The sequence below is a fragment of the Schistocerca cancellata genome, chromosome 1 (assembly GCF_023864275.1).
Source record: "Schistocerca cancellata isolate TAMUIC-IGC-003103 chromosome 1, iqSchCanc2.1, whole genome shotgun sequence".
NCBI lineage: Eukaryota > Metazoa > Arthropoda > Insecta > Orthoptera > Acrididae > Schistocerca > Schistocerca cancellata.
In genome coordinates, this window is record NC_064626.1 from 86,611,215 (window position 1) to 86,628,641 (window position 17,427).

Sequence of the window (17,427 nt, forward strand, 5' to 3'; positions counted from 1 at the left end):
GAATAATGACGTTTTGTCACTCTTGCACCCAGGTTCGTCGTTGAGTACACCATCGCAGGCGCTCGTGTCTGTGTTGCAGCGTCAAGGGTAACCGCAGCCATGGTCTCCGACCTGATAGTCCATGCTGCTGCAGTCGTCGTCGAGCTTTTCGTGCAGATGGTTGTTGTTTTTCAAACGCCCCCATCTGTTGACTCAGAGGTCGAGACGTGTGTGCACAATCCGTTACAGCCATGCGGATAAGATGCCTGTAATCTCGACTGCTAGTGATACGAGGCATTTGGGATCCAGCACGGCGTTCCGTATTACCCTCCTGAACCTACTGATTCCATACTCTGCTAACAGTCATTGGATCTCGAACAACGAGAGCGACAATGTCACCATACGATAAACCGCAATCGCGTTGGGTACAATCCGACCTTTATCAAAGTCGGAAACGTGATGGTACGCATTTCTCCTCCTTACACGAGACATCACAACAATGATTCACCAGGCAACGCCGGTCAACTGCTGTTTGTGTATGAGAAATCGGTTGGAAACTTTCCTCATGTGAGCACGTTGTAGGTTTCGCCACCGGCGCCAACCTTGTGTGAATGTTCTGAAAAACTAATCATTTGCATATCACAGCATTTTCTTCCTGCCTGTTAAATTTAGCGTCTGTAGCACGTCATGTTCGTGGTGTAGCAATTTAAATGGCCAGTAGTGTATCTACATTAGAATATTTTATGACATGTATGGCTGATATGCATGGTCGTTAATCATGTAAATAATTTTTAATTTTCTTCTGTATCACCAGGTCTGTCATAGGTTTAGCAGTTGGTACACCACTGTTTTTGTTTGTAATAGATCTGAAGATGGCAGTAGTCGAAACCGGTAATAGTGAAGTGTAAAAGTTTGTGTGATCAAGACGGACCTGTAAAATAAAGTAAAACAGAGTGGTTTAAAGAATCTATCTTATGATACTCGTTGCAAAGATTCCAGCGATTCGGAAAGAGTTTTGTACGATGACCGGGGACTACTAACAAACTATGAGGTTGTCAACAGCTCATTGCCTCGTGGTACAGTTGCACAGCGTGTCCCCAGCACCCTACAGCACCTCCAGTGTGTCCAGACGGCAGCTTGCCTTCTCCAAGTACACACCGTTCGCTCCTCTGATGCACGAGAGAATGCTTTTTTTTCGCGCCCTTTCCGGCCAAGCTTCCGGGCGCAACACAAACGCCCGACCGGCTCGCATCAAAAAACATTCACTACGGATGCCTTGGTCGTCCGTTTTAACTGACAAATTTTCTAGAAAGAAATCGTAACTTCTTCCTCGAACTTCCAGAAACCAGTGGAAACACTCGCCCAAAAAATTCGGCGGGATAGATCATTCCACATACGCACCTCAAGTCACGTACAGCGGTTCAGCCCTCCGTTTGTAAGGTCAGGACTTCGTTTCTAAGAATGAAACGTTTTCTTACGTCAAACATTCCAAGCTGCCCTTGCTAACTTTTGCTTAGAATGTACAGAAACTTGTAATTCGTATGTTCCAGTGTTTGTTGTGTTTGTTGGCGTAGGTAATGTTGGCAGGAGTATCTCAATTTTTTTTTTTTTTTGTTTTATTCCAAATCACATGCTGTAGATGACGACGAACTTACGTGAGGTGACTCACTTCATTTGTCTTATTCACATGCGACTAACATAATTGCTGTACTAGCATTAAGCACGCAGGGTCAGCTCTTTAGCGTTCATCACGCACTTGGCTTCCGGTACAGTGTAGTGAAAGTATACTTAAATGCGGAGTCGGCGATGACCATTTGCAATGTGCATTGGCAGCTCAACGCTCGCATCGGGATAGACAGGAGCACGTCTGAAACAACTGATCGTCATCTTATGGAGCATAACTTGTGTAGACCTACTGCTCGCGAGTGGGGGGAGGGGGAGGGGGAGGGTCGAGAAGGAGGAGGAAATCTCAACTGGAGGAAGAACTTCTTCATGCAGTTGACGACATCCTCAGTGTGAGCGTATGGGAATTAACTGCAACAAGACAAGCTGACCGCATAATTCTCTGAAGAGTGCTACATGAGAACCTGCTGTATCCGTACAATCTGCAACATGCGCAGGTACTAGCAGCAGCAGATTTTCCAGCACAGATACACACGTATGCGAACAGTTCATTCAACAGTATTTCAACCCTCGATTTAGTAAAAATGCACTGTTCATGGATGAGGCTTCATTTCAACGTGTTCAGATACACTACTGGCCATTAAAAATGCTACATCAAGAAGAAATGCAGATGATAAACGGGTATTCATTCGACAAATATATTTTACTAGAACTGACATGTGATTACATTTTCACGCAATTTAAGTGCATAGATCCTGAGAAATCAGTACCCAGAACAACCACCTCTGGCCGTGATAACGGCCTTGATACGCCTGGACATTGAGTCAAACAGAGCTTCGATGGCGCGTACAGGTACAGCTGCACATGCAGCTTCAACACGATACCACAGTTCACCAAGAGTAGTGACTGGCGTATTGGGACGAGCCAGTTGTTCGGCCAACATTCATCAGACGTTTTCAGTTGGTGAGATATCTGGGGAATGTGCTGGCCACGGCAGCAGTCGAACATTTTTTGTATCCAGAAAGGCCCGTACAGAACTGCAACATGCGGTCGTGCATTATCCTGCTGAATCTTAGGATTTCGAAAGGATCGAATGAAGGGTAGAGCCATGGGTCGTAACACATCTGAAAAGTAACGTCCACTGTTGAAAGTGCCGTCAACGCGATCAAGAGGTGACCGAGACGTGTAACCATAACATCACCCCGGGTGATACACCAGTATGGCGATGACGAATACACGCTTCCAATGTGCGTTCACCGCGATGTCACCAAACACGGATGCGACCATCATGATGCTGTAAACCGAACCTAAATGCATCCGGAATAATGACGTTTTGTCACTCTTGCACCCAGGTTCATCGTTGAGTACACCACCGCAGGCTCTCCTGTCTGTGTTGCAGCGTCAAGGGTAACCGCAGGCATGGTCTCCGAGCTGATAGTCCATGCTGCTGCAGTCGTCGTCGAGCTTTTCGTGCAGATGGTTGTTGTTTTTCAAACGCCCCCATCTGTTGACTCAGACATCGAGACGTGGGTGCACGATCCGTTACAGCCATGCGGATAAGATGCCTGTCATCTCGACTGCTAGTGATACGAGGCCTTTGGGATCCAGCACGGCGTTCCGTATTACCCTCCTGAACCCACCGATTGCATATTCTGCTAACAGTCATTGGATCTCGAACAACGAGAGCGGCAATGTCACCATACGATAAACCGCAATCGCGTTGGGTACAATCCGACCTTTATCAAAGTCGGAAACGTGATGGTACGCATTTCTCCTCCTTACACGAGACATCACAACAACGATTCACCAGGCAACGCCGGTCAACTGCTGTTTGTGTATAAGAAATCGGTTGGAAACTTTCCTCATGTCAGCACGTTGTAGGTGTCGCCACCGGCGCCAACCTTGTGTGAATGTTCTGAAAAGCTAATCATTTGCATATCACAGCATCTTCTTCCTGTGTGTTAAATTTCGCTTCTGTAGCACGTCATGTTCGTGGTGTAGCAATTTCAATGGCCAGTAGTGTATCTACATTAGAATATTTTATGGCATGTATGGCTGATATGCATGGTCGTTAATCATGTAAATAATTTTTAATTTTCTTCTGTATCACCAGGTCTGTCATAGGTTTAGCAGTTGGTACACCACTGTTTTTGTTTGTAATAGATCTGAAGATGGCAGTAGTCGAAACCGGTAATAGTGAAGTGTAAAAGTTTGTGTGATCAAGACGGACCTGTAAAATAAAGTAAAACAGAGTGGTTTAAAGAATCTATCTTATGATACACGTTGCAAGGATTCCAGGGATTCGGAAAGAGTTTGTTACGATGAACGGGTACTACTAACAAACTCTGAGGTTGTCAACAGCCAGCTGTCCTGTCATTGCCTCGTCGTACAGTTGCACAGCGTGTCCCCAGCAACCTACAGCATCTCAAATGTGTCCAGACGGCAGCTTGCCTTCTCCAAGTACACGCCGTTCGCTCCTCTGATGCACGAGAGGATGCTCTTTTTTTCGCGCCCATTCCGGCCAAGTTTCCGGGCGCAACACAAACGCCCGACCGGCTCGCGTCAAAAAACATTCCCTACGGATGCCTTGTTCGTCCGTTTTAACTGACAAATTTTCTAGAAAGAAATCGTAACTTCTTCCTCGAACTTCCAGAAACCAGTGGAAACACTCGCCCAAAAAATTCGGCGGGATAGACCATTCCACATATGCACCTCAAGTCACGTACAGCGGTTCAGCCCTCCGTTTGTGAGGTCAGAACTTCGTTTCTAAGAATGAAACGTTTTCTTACGTGAAACTTTCCAAACTGCCCTTGCTAACTTTTGCTTAGAATGTACAGAAACTTGTAATTCGTATGTTCCAGTGTTTGTTGTGTTTGTTGGCGTAGCTAATGTTGGCATGAGTTTCTCAAATTTTTCGTTTTTTTGTTTTATTCCAAATCACATGCTGTAGATGACGACGAACTTACGTGAGGTGACTCACTTCATTTGTCTTATTCACATGCGACTAACATAATTGTTGTACTAGCATTAAGCACACAGGGTCAGCTCTTTAGCGTTCATCACGCACTTGGCTTCCGGTACAGTGTAGTGAAAGTATACTTAAGTTGGCGGATGACCATTTGCAATGTGGATTGGCAGCTCAACGTTCGCATCGGGATAGACAGGAGCACGTCTGAAACAACTGACCGTCATCTTATGCAGCATGATTTGTTGAAGCCTACTGTCGCGAGTGGAAAGGGGGGGGGGCAGAAGGAGGAGGGCACCTCAACTGGAGGGGGAACTTCTCCATGTAGTTGACGACAACCTCAGTGTGAGCGTAAGGCAATTAGCTGCAACAAGACAAGCTGACCACATAATGTTCAGAAGGGTGCTACATGAGAACCTGCTGCACCCGTACAATCTACAACATTCGCAGGCACTATCAGCGGCTGATTTTCCGGCACAGATACGGACGTATGCGAACAGTTCATTCAACAATACGTTAACTCTCGATTTAATGGTAATGTACTGTTCTTGGATGAGGCTACATTTCAACGTGTTCAGATAGTAAATTTTCATGATCAGCATGTACAGGCTGTAGAAAATCCTCACTAAACTATTTCATATTATGCTGATACGGCACTTCCTGTATGTTTACCAAGGTTAATGCATTGAAAAGTTGTAGAAACTGGGCTCTAACATGAAATAAAGAGTTTCTAGGCCCATGTCCATGTAACATATTTTCTTATTCCGCGCGCGAGAGAACTTCTAAGCTCCGGCGTCTTTATTTTTCCACCCGTGTCGACACCTTTCTATCTGGAGCGTCGCCGAGCTCAAATGTGACGTACCTTTTGAACAATTACAGAGGAACGTTGTAGGCACCTTGGAGCGAATCGTCGCAATGGGAGGCAATTTAATTGTGTTGCGAAGTGCAGTGTCGTACTTTCGCGGTTACGGAAAGGACGGAGAGTTTGTAGCACTGGGGCGAGATTGGCTGGACAGGTGTGCAGAGCGGCAGCCGGACTAATGTGATCAGCACCACGCCTACGCCTACCTTTGTGCGCGCTCCTGAGCCACAGCAATATCCTGGTGAGCACTGGTACCGCAGGATATGGCAGCTCGGCCGCTGTGTGGAAATTGGGACGAGCCACACCCTCATACCGGATGAAACACTGTGCGCTGCAAGTACAGACAGACTAGGCCGTGTGCAGGCAGCACCCGTACAACCGTTCCCTCCTCCAACTAGATTAATTTCTAAGTGTATAAAGAGAGGATTCAATCTCCAAATTCTTTCGTTAGGCTACTGTGAAACAGGTTTCTGCTTCTGACCAATTTATCAATTAGAAATAAACGTAATGAAGACAATGGAGAAAAGAACGGCAATCGATCGCGATATCCGTCGTTTTATTACAGCAGATGCAGATTTAAACTGCTACACGGTCAATTTCAGTGCTAAAAATTACTCAACAGCAGAACCTGGGACAAGTATGGTTGACACCGTATTGTAAGTCCAAAAATAAGCACCAAACGGTGACGTAACAAACAATGTTGATTTAGAGCAGTCTAGCGTGAACTGAAGGCGTTGCTTACTTGGTTGAACAGGAAGAGAAACTGAAGTCAGTCGTGTGGTACTGTGGAGCCGGTGAATAGTTGTTACATCATAGTGAATATATACAGGGTGAAGCGAAATTTACGCACTCGGGCTTCACAGCGTGGCTCCTCACATACCAACGATAAAAAAATGTCTGTCACAAAATTTCGTCCGGCGAGTACAACTGGCAGAAAGACGACGTTAAAGAGTGGTAATATGGCAACACTGTTACGACATGAATGGTAACTATCTCTGACAGGAGAGTTTACTTGTGCTGTTTACTAGGAGCAGTGGACTGAGATTTGTGTCAGCATGCACGAGGTTGAGGATTCAACCTTGGGTTTTGGCGCACTTTTTTTTATTTTCCAATTTCATTCTGACATTTCATACTGTAATACAGGGCTATTACAAATGATTGAAGCGATTTCATAAATTCACTGTAGCTCCATTCATTGGCATATGGTCACGACACACTACAGATACATAGAAAAACTCATAAAGTTTTGTTCGGCTGAAGCCGCACTTCAGGTTTCTGCCGTCAGAGCGCCCGAGAGCGCAGTGAGGCAAAATGGCGACAGGAGCCGAGAAAGCGTATGTCGTGCTTGAAATGCACTCACATCAGTCAGTCATAACAGTGCAACGACACTTCAGGACGAAGTTCAACAAAGATCCATCAACTGCTAACTCTATTCGGCGATGGTATGCGCAGTTTAAAGCTTCAGGATGCCTCTGTAAGGGGAAATCAACGGGTCGGCCTGCAGTGATTGAAGAAACGGTTGAACGCGTGCGGGCAAGTTTCACGCGTAGCCCGCGGAAAATTGGCTCATGCCACAACTGGAGACCGACAGCGCCGACTTCATCTGTCAACAGGATGGTGCTCCACCGCACTTCCATCATGATGTTCGGCATTTCTTAAACAGGAGATTGGAAAACCGATGGATCGGTCGTGGTGGAGATCATGATCAGCAATTCATGTCAAGGCCTCCACGCTCTCCCGACTTAACCCCATGCGATTTCTTTCTGTGGGGTTATGTGAAAGATTCAGTGTTTAAACCTCCGCTACCAAGAAACGTGCCAGAACTGCGAGCTCGCATCAACCATGCTTTCGAACCCATTGATGGGGACATGCTGCGCTGAGTGTGGGAGGAACTTGATTATTGGCTTGATGTCTGCCGAATCACTAAAGGGGCACATATCGAACATTTGTGAATGCCTAAAAAAACTTTTTGAGTTTTTGTATGTGTGTGCAAAGCATTGTGAAAATATCTCAGATAATAAAGTTATTGTAGAGCTGTGAAATCGCTTCAATCATTTGTAATAACCCTGTATATACCGTTTCTTATGTTGCATGCATCCTAAATTTACAACATTTTGTATTGCTGAACACAACAGATACATGGTTAGACAAATAAGAAATAGACAGCTGAAACAATTAATGGGACCATGGTGATAACCCATAGAAATAGTAACTGCGTTTGGACATTTTTTGCGAAGCACGTTGCTAGCCCTTCCTAAATGTAATGGACCTGAACGAGGCAAGAATAACAGTTCGTACTAATCAATGTCACCACTAGAGGAAGGTACAAAGACAACAGATTTCTCATCTAGTAGATGAAGTGGTGCGAATAAATTCGAGCCCACGACGTAGAAAGGACTTCTTTCAAAGCTGACCAATCTTCCGTTTCTACGATTGTTGTATGTTTTCCAGAGGACGCACTGCAATCGCTGTTGACGATTAAGATGCCAGATACCGTACCACCTGAACTACATTTACCAAATAAAAACATCTGTTTGAACCCTGCATGCTAAACCGAAACACTGTCCACTGCACCAAAAGGACAGCGCTAGTACGATTTTTTGACAGAGGTAGTTACTGTACATGTGGTTACAGTGTTGCCAGAGTGCCACTCTTTAACTTCATTTTCTGCTGAATATATTACCTGAACAAAATTTTGTGACAGACGTTTTTTGATCGCTGGCATGTGAGGAGTCGCGCTGCGAAGCCCGAGTGCGCGAATTTCGCTTCACCCTGCTTGCAGTCAGCTCCAGTCCCTTTCTGACATCGTCCATGTTTCTCCTCCATAGGTGACAACAGGGAAGTAATAACTCTTATACAGAAGGCGTTTTGCTTTTTCTGAAACTTCCTTATTCCAAATCAGATGTTTTATGGTTTGGTAGAACTTGGCTGCCTTCTGTAACCTTCTATTAATTTGACTGATTGTTCTTCCATAACTAGATATTTCACTCCCTAAGTAAGTGAAACTGTGTACCACTTCGAGGGGTTCTCCATTCAAAGTAATATTTCTGTTGATCCCTTTGTCTCTTCCAAATACCATTACTTCACTTTTTAAACCATACCTTTTCATTATTTCCTGCCACGCATCAAGTTGTAACTGTACATCTATCTCTCTGTCGCCCCATATTACCATATCTCCAAAAATCATATTTTTGTCTTTTTCTTTTACTATATCTTTAACTGCCCTATTCATTCCCTCCATCACAACACTAAAAAGTGCAGGAAATAGAATACTTCCTTGTTTAGGACCTTGGTTTATTTCGAAGTACTCAGAGGTTCCCAATGTTGTTCTAATTCTACAGTTGTGTCCTCTGTACCCTGTTTTCATTACATTAATGTATCCATCTTCTATGTCTATCTTCTTTATTTCTTCATTTCTTCCCAGTCATATGCCTTTTATGTGTCTATAAAAACCGTTATCGCCCTTTTGCTATAATCCCAACTTTTTTCCATCAGTTGACGGATAGAAAATTGACACTCAACGAGATCACATACTTAATACAAGAGTTACACATCGTGTATTTTTACTGAGTGACTGTGTTTGTGTGAATTTGTTATAGGAGCAACAAATAGGTTACATATATGACCGTTTATTTCAACTCACATTACCCAGATTGCTTCTATTTAGAGCACTGCCATGTACCTGATCGTACTTTTGAACATGTAAACTTACTGGAATTGATTATTTTAGACCCTGGTCATAGCCTTCGATGAGACACCGACATGGAAGTTATTTCAGAAACGTGTTAACTTATATTGGAATGAATAGTTTTTTATTTAAATTGATTAGCATGTATTTTACACTAATTACTACCTTTTATCAACTGGGTTTCACACCAGTTTTCGGTCCCTTACCACTGCATCGCGGTGTTAGGAACGAAGTTGTCTAAGTACATTACGCCACTGTTACTTTAGTATGACGACAGTACAGAATTTTGCAAACGTAACTCTAGTCTACCTTGCCCACCGTTCACTACTAGTAAACAATGAAGTATATCTAACATATGCCTGATTGGCAGTGAGTATGTTCTCCTTTTTATAGTTCATTATTTTTTTTAAAAAATTACAATGTTCCACGCCTATATTGTTATCCATTAGAATAACGGCTTGTCGCTTAAGCTTTCATATACTCCCAGTTTTTGATATCTGATATTAACCTATAATAAAACGATTCTGCATATACAGCTTCATTTGTATTTAGTGATATCACGTAAATGGCTAATGTCCAGGGTGACGGCATTTTAACGGAATTAACCAAAAATATAATTAGTTTCATTAAAATTATTCACTTTCTTTTCTTCATTGTTATTTTCAAACCTGGGTACAGGCAGGCCAGCAGCAGCATGCTATGCCGATCTTTGGCCTCAGAGATACACACAAGATAGAAATGAAGACATCGAGAGAAAAACATGGTGGACATAGAAACGGAGACAATCACTTTTTAGAATACATGGAGCCGTTCGCAGGCGTAGAGTCCAAGAAACAATTTGTTCAGACACTTCGACAGAGACGAATATTGTCACACGTGAACAGAGGTGCACAAAACGAATAATACTGAACCACTTAAGCACAGAACGACGAGACACATAGAACACGAGGCGTAGATCTCCGGCGCGCGAATGTTCACTAACCGTGTACGAGTCCGGGGACATGCCAAGAAAGGAGGAGGGGGGGGGGGGGTGGGAGAGGGAGAGGGAGAGGGAAAGGGGGGAGCAGACGCCAAGGGCAGGGGAGATAGGGGGAAGGGAGGAAGATGGAGGGAAAGCCCAGGGGAAGAGGGGAGGAGGGAGGAGACAGGGGAAAAGGAAAGAGAAGGGATGGGAAGAGAAGGGAGGGAGGGTGCCGAAAGGAAAGGGCACAGGAAGTGGGGGGGAGGATCAAAGTTGGTAGGAGGGGTAGATGGAGGGGAGGAGGACATCATCAGGGAGGAGGAGCTGGCGGAAGCCACCTTGGGAGAGGGTGAGGAGGGTGGAGAGATGGAGACCGGGTGGGACGTAGGAATACAGGTGCGGCAGCGGGTGGGGGTGGGAGAGTATGGGTGAGACAAGCGGATGAGGAGGATCGAGTTTGCGGGAGGTGTACAGGATCCGTATCCTTTCAAGGAAAAGGAGGAGGTGGGGGACGGGGATGAGATCATACAGGATCCGCGTGGGGGAGGGGAGACGGATGCGATAGGCGAGGCGGAAAGCATGGCGTTCAAGGATTTGGAGGGATTTATAAAAGGTAGCGGGGGGCGGAGATCCAGGCCGGATGGGCGTAACAAAGGATAGGTCGGATGAGGGATTTATAGGTGTGGAGGATTGTGGAGGGGTCCAGACCCCACGTACTGCCAGAAAGGAGCTTGAGGAGACGGAGTCGGGAGCGTGCCTTGGCTCGGATTGTCCGGAGATGGGGGCTCCAGGAGAGGCGACGGTCCAGGGTGACGCCGAGGTACTTAAGGGTGGGAGTGATGGCGATAGAAAGGCCATAGATGGTGAGATAGAAATCAAGGAGGCGGAAGGAAGGGATGGTTTTGCTTACAACGATCGCCTGGGTTTTGGAGGGATTGACCTGGAGCAACCACTGGTTGCACCAAGCGGTGAACTGGTCAAGATGGGATTGGAGAAGGTATTGGGAGCGCTGCAGGGTGGGGGCAAGGGCAAGGAAGGCGGTGTCATCGGCAGACTGGAGAAGGTGGACGGGGGGTGACGGCGGCGGCATGTCCGCCTTGTACAAAAGGTACAGAAGGGGGGAGAGGACGGAGCCTTGGGGCACACCGGCGGAGGGGTAAAAGGTGTAGGAATCTGTGTTATGGATGGTGACATAGGAAGGACTGTGGGAGAGAAAGGAGCCGATCAGACTGACGTAGTTAATGGGAAGGGCGAAGGTTTGGAGCTTGAAGAGGAGACTGGAATGCCATGCGCGGTCATAGGCACGTTCGAGGTCCAGGGAGAGGAAGATTGCGGAGCGACGGGAATTAAGCTGTTCGGAAAGGAGATGAGTGAGGTGACGGAGAAGATCGTCGGAAGAGAAGGACGGCCGAAAGCCACACCGGGTAACGGGAAGGAGGCGGTGCTGGTGGAGATTCTGATGGATGCGGCGGGTGAGGATTGACTCCAGGACGTTGCTGAAGACCGAGGTAAGGTTGATGGGACGGTAGGAGGAGACAGCGGACGGCGGTTTGCCAGGTTTAAGGAACATCAGGATATGGGAGGTTTTCCACAGGTCAGGGTAGTAACCGGTGGACAGGACTACATTGTAGAGCCTGGCCAGTGTGGAGAGGAAAGAGACAGGAGCTTCACGAAGGTGACGGTAGGTGACACAATCGTGACCAGGAGCGGTGTTGCGTTTCGTGCGGAGTGTTGCAATGAGATCCTGTGTAGTGATAGGGGCATTGAGTTCCATGTGTGCAATGTTGTCCAAGTACTGGAAACCAGGAGCGAGGGGAGAGACAGAGGTGTGAGTTCGGTCACGAACATCCGGGAAGTCCGCCACTCGTGGTCTCGCGGTAGCGTTCTCGCTTCCCGAGCACGGGGTCCCGGGTTGGATTCCCGGCGGGGTCAGGGATTTTCACATGCCTCGAGATGACTGGGTGTTTGTGTTGTCCTCATCATTTCATCATCATCCAGGAAAGTGGCGAAATTGGACTGAGCAAAGATTGGATAATTGTACGGGCGCTGATAACCACGCAGTTGAGCGCCCCACAAACCAAACATCATCATCATCAACATCCGGGAAGAGGGAGTAATCGATCAGGGGATCATCGGGGATGGAAAAGACATCGGAGAGGTAAGAGGCAAAGTGATTGGCCTTACTAAGGGAGTCAGGGAAAGGGTGATCATCATGGAGAAGAGGATAGTAGGGGGAGGGTTTAGTGCCGGTAAGGCGACGGAAGGCTGACCAGAACTTGGACGAGTTGATAGGTAGGGTAGCATTTAAACGGGTGCATGTCTGTTGCCAGTCCCGGCGTTTCTTAGCCGCAAGCAAATTACGAATGTGACGCTGGAGTTGCCGGTGGCGTCGTAGTGTGTTCGGGTCACGCGTGCGGAGGAAGGCACGGTAGAGACGATGGGATTCATGGAGGAGGAGGATGGCCTGTGGGGGTAAGGTAGGACGGTGGGGGTGGACAGCGACAGTAGGGACGTGGGCCTCCACGGCCTCAGGCAAGGTCTGCTGGAGAAAAGAGGCGGCCTGGGTGACATCGTCAGGGTGGTGGTAGGAGAAGGGGTGGCTATCGACCTGGGTGGAAAGGGTATCCCGGTAGGCATTCCAGTTGGCACGGGAACAGTCATGGATGTACTTAGGTTGAGGGTCATGACGAGGGTCAGGGCGGGGGCGACGACCGTCTGAAACGGTAAGGAGGACAGGGAGATGGTCGCTACCAATAGGCTCCAGGACATCCACCGTTATGCGGCCAAGGAGGTTCGGGGAGGAAAGGATATCATCGGGAGTGGAGTTGGATTCGGGACGGGTGTGCGGGGGGATGGGGATGAGGTCGCCTTGAAGGGAGGAGGGGAACTGGTGCCACCGCCGTAACTGGGCGGCGGAACGACTATGGATGTTGAGATGGGCGGTGATCACGTAGGAGGAGAAGGTACGGTCAGTGTGGGAGAGGAAGTCGAAGGGAATAGGGGCGTTAGGGCGGACATAGATGGTGGCGCAGGTAACGGTAAGGCCGGGGAAGAAGAGACTAAGGATCAGGTGTTCGGTGGGGTCGGGAAGGAGAGGTTGGAGCCGAATGGGGATCTGGCGGTGGTGACCAATGGCAACTCCGCCGTGCGCAATCGGGAGGGGATTATCGGAGCGGTGGAGGAGGTAGGGCGAAGTGTGGACGGTGTGGTGGGGTTGGAGGAAGGTTTCATTAAGGAGGAAGGCATCCACGCGGTGGGTGGCAAGAGTGTGCAGGAAGAGGTTCTTGTTGGCGGGAAGGGATTTAAATGAGGGTGTCAAGACGGGAGAAGGTGAAATGGGCCTGGTTGTTGGAGTAGGTGGCAGTTATTCATTATGTAAATTGGTTGTAATAGAATTCTTTTGCATGATAACTCACAAGTTACTGCTCTTGCATTGGTTGTTTATGTATGGTATGTTGTACTTAGGGGCTAAAGATGATGTTATAACAACATCAAAATTACTTGTCAATAAAACCAACACCTTAATACAGCTGGAGGGAATTTCGTCATTTTTTAACATAGAAAATATCACGTTATCTCTATTCTGGCGCGCGGATAATGTCTGCTAATTTTCGTTGTTTCACCCATTCTACCGCAAGATGGCTCTCGCGGCGGATCGTCGTATAATACCCGCTGAATGCCGTACACGCTCTTACTTAACGGACTGTATGTTACCAGTTACATCAGGCATGAGCAACATTTGGTGAACCACAGGCATGATTCACATACTTACTTAAGCTATCAGGTCACCTCGCCGCGTGACGAGACAGCAGTGCTCCCAGGGCATTAAACCAAAACTATAGCGTCCGTGACAAAACTGTGACCTCGGCGAGGTTAATGTTCACGGGGTAGCCCACCGACACGAATGGCATCCCTTTCCCGAAACAGCATGCCAACAAATTATGCTTCAAAACTCGCGTTTTTGAGAGTACCTTCATTTTATAGTCGCCCGGAATTTTTCCCAGTGGGGCAGACTGAAACCAACCGCGGGCCGGATGTGGCTCCAAGCGTGATTTAGATAATAGGAACAAGCCGAAGACACAGTATCTTCTTAATTCGAGACTGGGTAACACATTGTAACACAAAATTATTTGGAAGAATACACACTGTACATGCCAGAAAATCGTAACATGAAAGACACAGAATTAAAATCTGGTGAAAATCGAATCCTGGTAGCAGAACAGAAATTTATCAGAATGTAAAAAGTGATGTAGATTAGACAGAATTAGGATTGACGACAATTATAGAACATTAAACGTGAACGTAGTCCATTAACGCAGAATTAAGCGGAACAAACACTTTAATGGTTCAAATATGGATCTGAGACTTAACATCTGAGGTCATCAGTCCCCTAGAACTTAGAACTACTTAAACCTAACTAACCTAAGGACATCACACACATCCATGCCCAAGGCAGCATTCGAACCTGCGACCATAGCTGTCGCACGGTTCCTGACTGAAGCACCTAGAACTGCTCGGCCACAGCGGCCGGCGAACACTTTAATGGAATCAGCAAGTTATCGCTTGCTATATGATAATTTGAAGGGAGAAAAGGAAGGCGGAGGAGTAGGTTGACATCGCAACAGATAAGTACTTACATATTTGAGGCGTAGAAGAAAAAGGTATAAAAATGTTAAAAGCTGAGTGAAAATAAATGAAGAGACTCAAGATTTTTTTTTCCCAAGCGTGGAGCCCCTCCACGTCGATACCGACGTAGTGACCATCACAAAAGTTCTACGTCACCTCCGTACTTGCTACTTACTAATCGAAGACTTCACGGGATGTGAGGCCGTCATGTTGTCCTTACATCTGGATCGGATTACTCACTAACATGGTCGCATCGAGGAGACTGATAGTGGACGGAAAGCGAACGAGAGGTAGCAGTTTCAAGAGCAAAGGGGAAAAAGTGGCAAGGCAAGCGCTAAGGAAAAATAGTCTGGTAGTAAGAGCAGTAGTGGTTTCTTGCTATCTGTGGCAGATTAGGCGACAGTAAGGTGGTCGTTAGTTTTGGGTATCGTGTTCGGTACCGTTGTCATAGCTCAGAGCGTCATAAAGAGTGTCGGTCCTCTCGAGGAGGGGTAATACTGGGCGGGGCACCTGCAAAGTCTTCTGGGCCAAGATTGTCATACAAGTGGTCATAAATCGATCACTGTGTATGGGTTATGGATGGGCCTGTTTGCGTTTTGTGTGCAAAACGTCTTCCCTGCGTCGCCCGTTGGTCGGTTAGTTTACACTTGGCGGTACCAATCAGTTTTGCTATGGTGCCGGGTTCAGTGGTTCAAATGGCTCCACGCACTATGGGACTTAAAATCTGAACTCATCAGTCCCCTAGACTTAGAACTGCTTAAGCCTTACTAAGGATATCACACACATCCATGTCCGAGGCAGGATTCGAACCTGCGACCGTAGCAGCAGCGCGGTTCTGGACTGAAGCGCCTAGAACCGCTCGGCCACAGATGCTGCAGGGGTTCATCAGTATTGGACACGTTTGTGTGTTGGTATTATTTATAGTTGGTTAATTATCCCTAAGTAGTAGTGTTTTTGGGTGGTTGTGTTTCCGCCTATGGTTGTGATCGTAGTTAAGCAGGTTAAGGGTGAAAGGATTGTTCGACTGTCTCGCTTTCTTGTACAGTCGTGTGACAAGTTCTCTTAATACCTCCGTCAGAGTCTCGATGTAGTATTCTCTCTGAAGGTCCACCGTGCATGTGTATCGTGGAGCGTTGCTTGTGATACGTAGCACTTTGTTCTGCATGATCTGCAAGAAGCGCAGGCGTCTTGGAGATGTATATCCCCTAACTGGAGCTGCATACGTCACCAGTAGTCTAATTAGTGTGAAGTACATGGACCACGACAGCCTCCTATTCAGTGTTGTTTGCCTGTTGAGCATGGGGTAAAGGTGACTGAGCCTCACGAATACGTTTCTGATCCATCCAGATACTGAGGTACCTGACTTTCTTTCAGAAACGTATTGGGCGAGTGTGTAGTGTTATTTGTTTGCAGTTTTGGTGTTTGTGCAGGTGTTTCGGTTTGCATGTGAACAGAACAGACTCACACTTGTCGATGTTTACTTTGCCATCGTTTCAACCAAGACTCGGCATTTCGTGAGACTCAAGAGCAGTGTTCACTACTATATGAACAGGGTGATTCAAAAAGAATACCACAACTTTAAAAATGTGTATTTAATGAAAGAAACATAATATAACCTTCTGTTATACATCATTACAAAGAGTATTTAAAAAGGTTTTTCTTCACTCAAAAACTAGTTCAGAGATGTTCAATATGGCCCCCTCCAGACACTCGAGCAATATAAACCCGATACTCCAACTCGTTCCACACTGTCTGTAGCATATCAGGCGTAACATTTTGGATAGCTGCTGTTATTTCTCGTTTCAAATCGTCAATGGTGGCTGGGAGAGGTGGCCGAAACACCGTATCCATAACATACCCCAATAAGAAAAAATCGCAGGGGGTAAGATCAGGGCTTCTTGGAGGCCAGTGATGAAGTGCTCTGTCACGGGCTGCCTGGCGGCCGATCCATCGCCCCGGGTAGTTGACGTTCAGGTAGTTACGGACAGATAAGTGCCAATGTGGTGGCGCTCCATCCTGCTGAAATATGAATTGTTGTGCTTCTTGTTCGAGCTGAGGGAACAGCCAATTCTCTAACATCTCCAGATACTGCAGTCCAGTTACAGTAGCACCTTCGAAGAAAAAGGGACCAAAAACTTTATTGGCTGAAATGGCACAGAAAACGTTCACCTTAGGCGAGTCACGTTCATACTGAGTTTTTTCCCGCGGATTCTCAGTGCCCCATATACAGACATTGTGACGGTTGACTTTCCTGTGGAAAGTTGCTTCATCACTAAACACAATCTTTGAAACGAAAGATTCATCTGTTTCCATTTGAGCAAGGATAAAATCACAGAAATCGATTCTTTTAATCTTATCAGCTGCAGACAGTGCTTGAACCAATTTCAGACGATAAGGTTTCATAACTAACCTTTTTCGTAGGACTCTCCATACAGTTGATTGTGGAATTTGCAGCTCTCTGCTAGCTCTGCGAGTCGATTTTCCTGGGCTGCGAACAAATGCTTGCTGGATGCGTGCTACATTTTCAGCACTCGTTCTCGGCCGTCCAGAACTTTTCCCTTTGCACAAACACCCATCCTCTGTAAACTGTTTATACCAACGTTTAATACACCACCTATCAGGAAGTTTAACACCATACTTCGTTCGAAATGCACGCTGAACAACTGTCGTCGATTCACTTCTGCCGTACTCAATAACACAAAAAGCTTTCTGTTGAGCGGTCG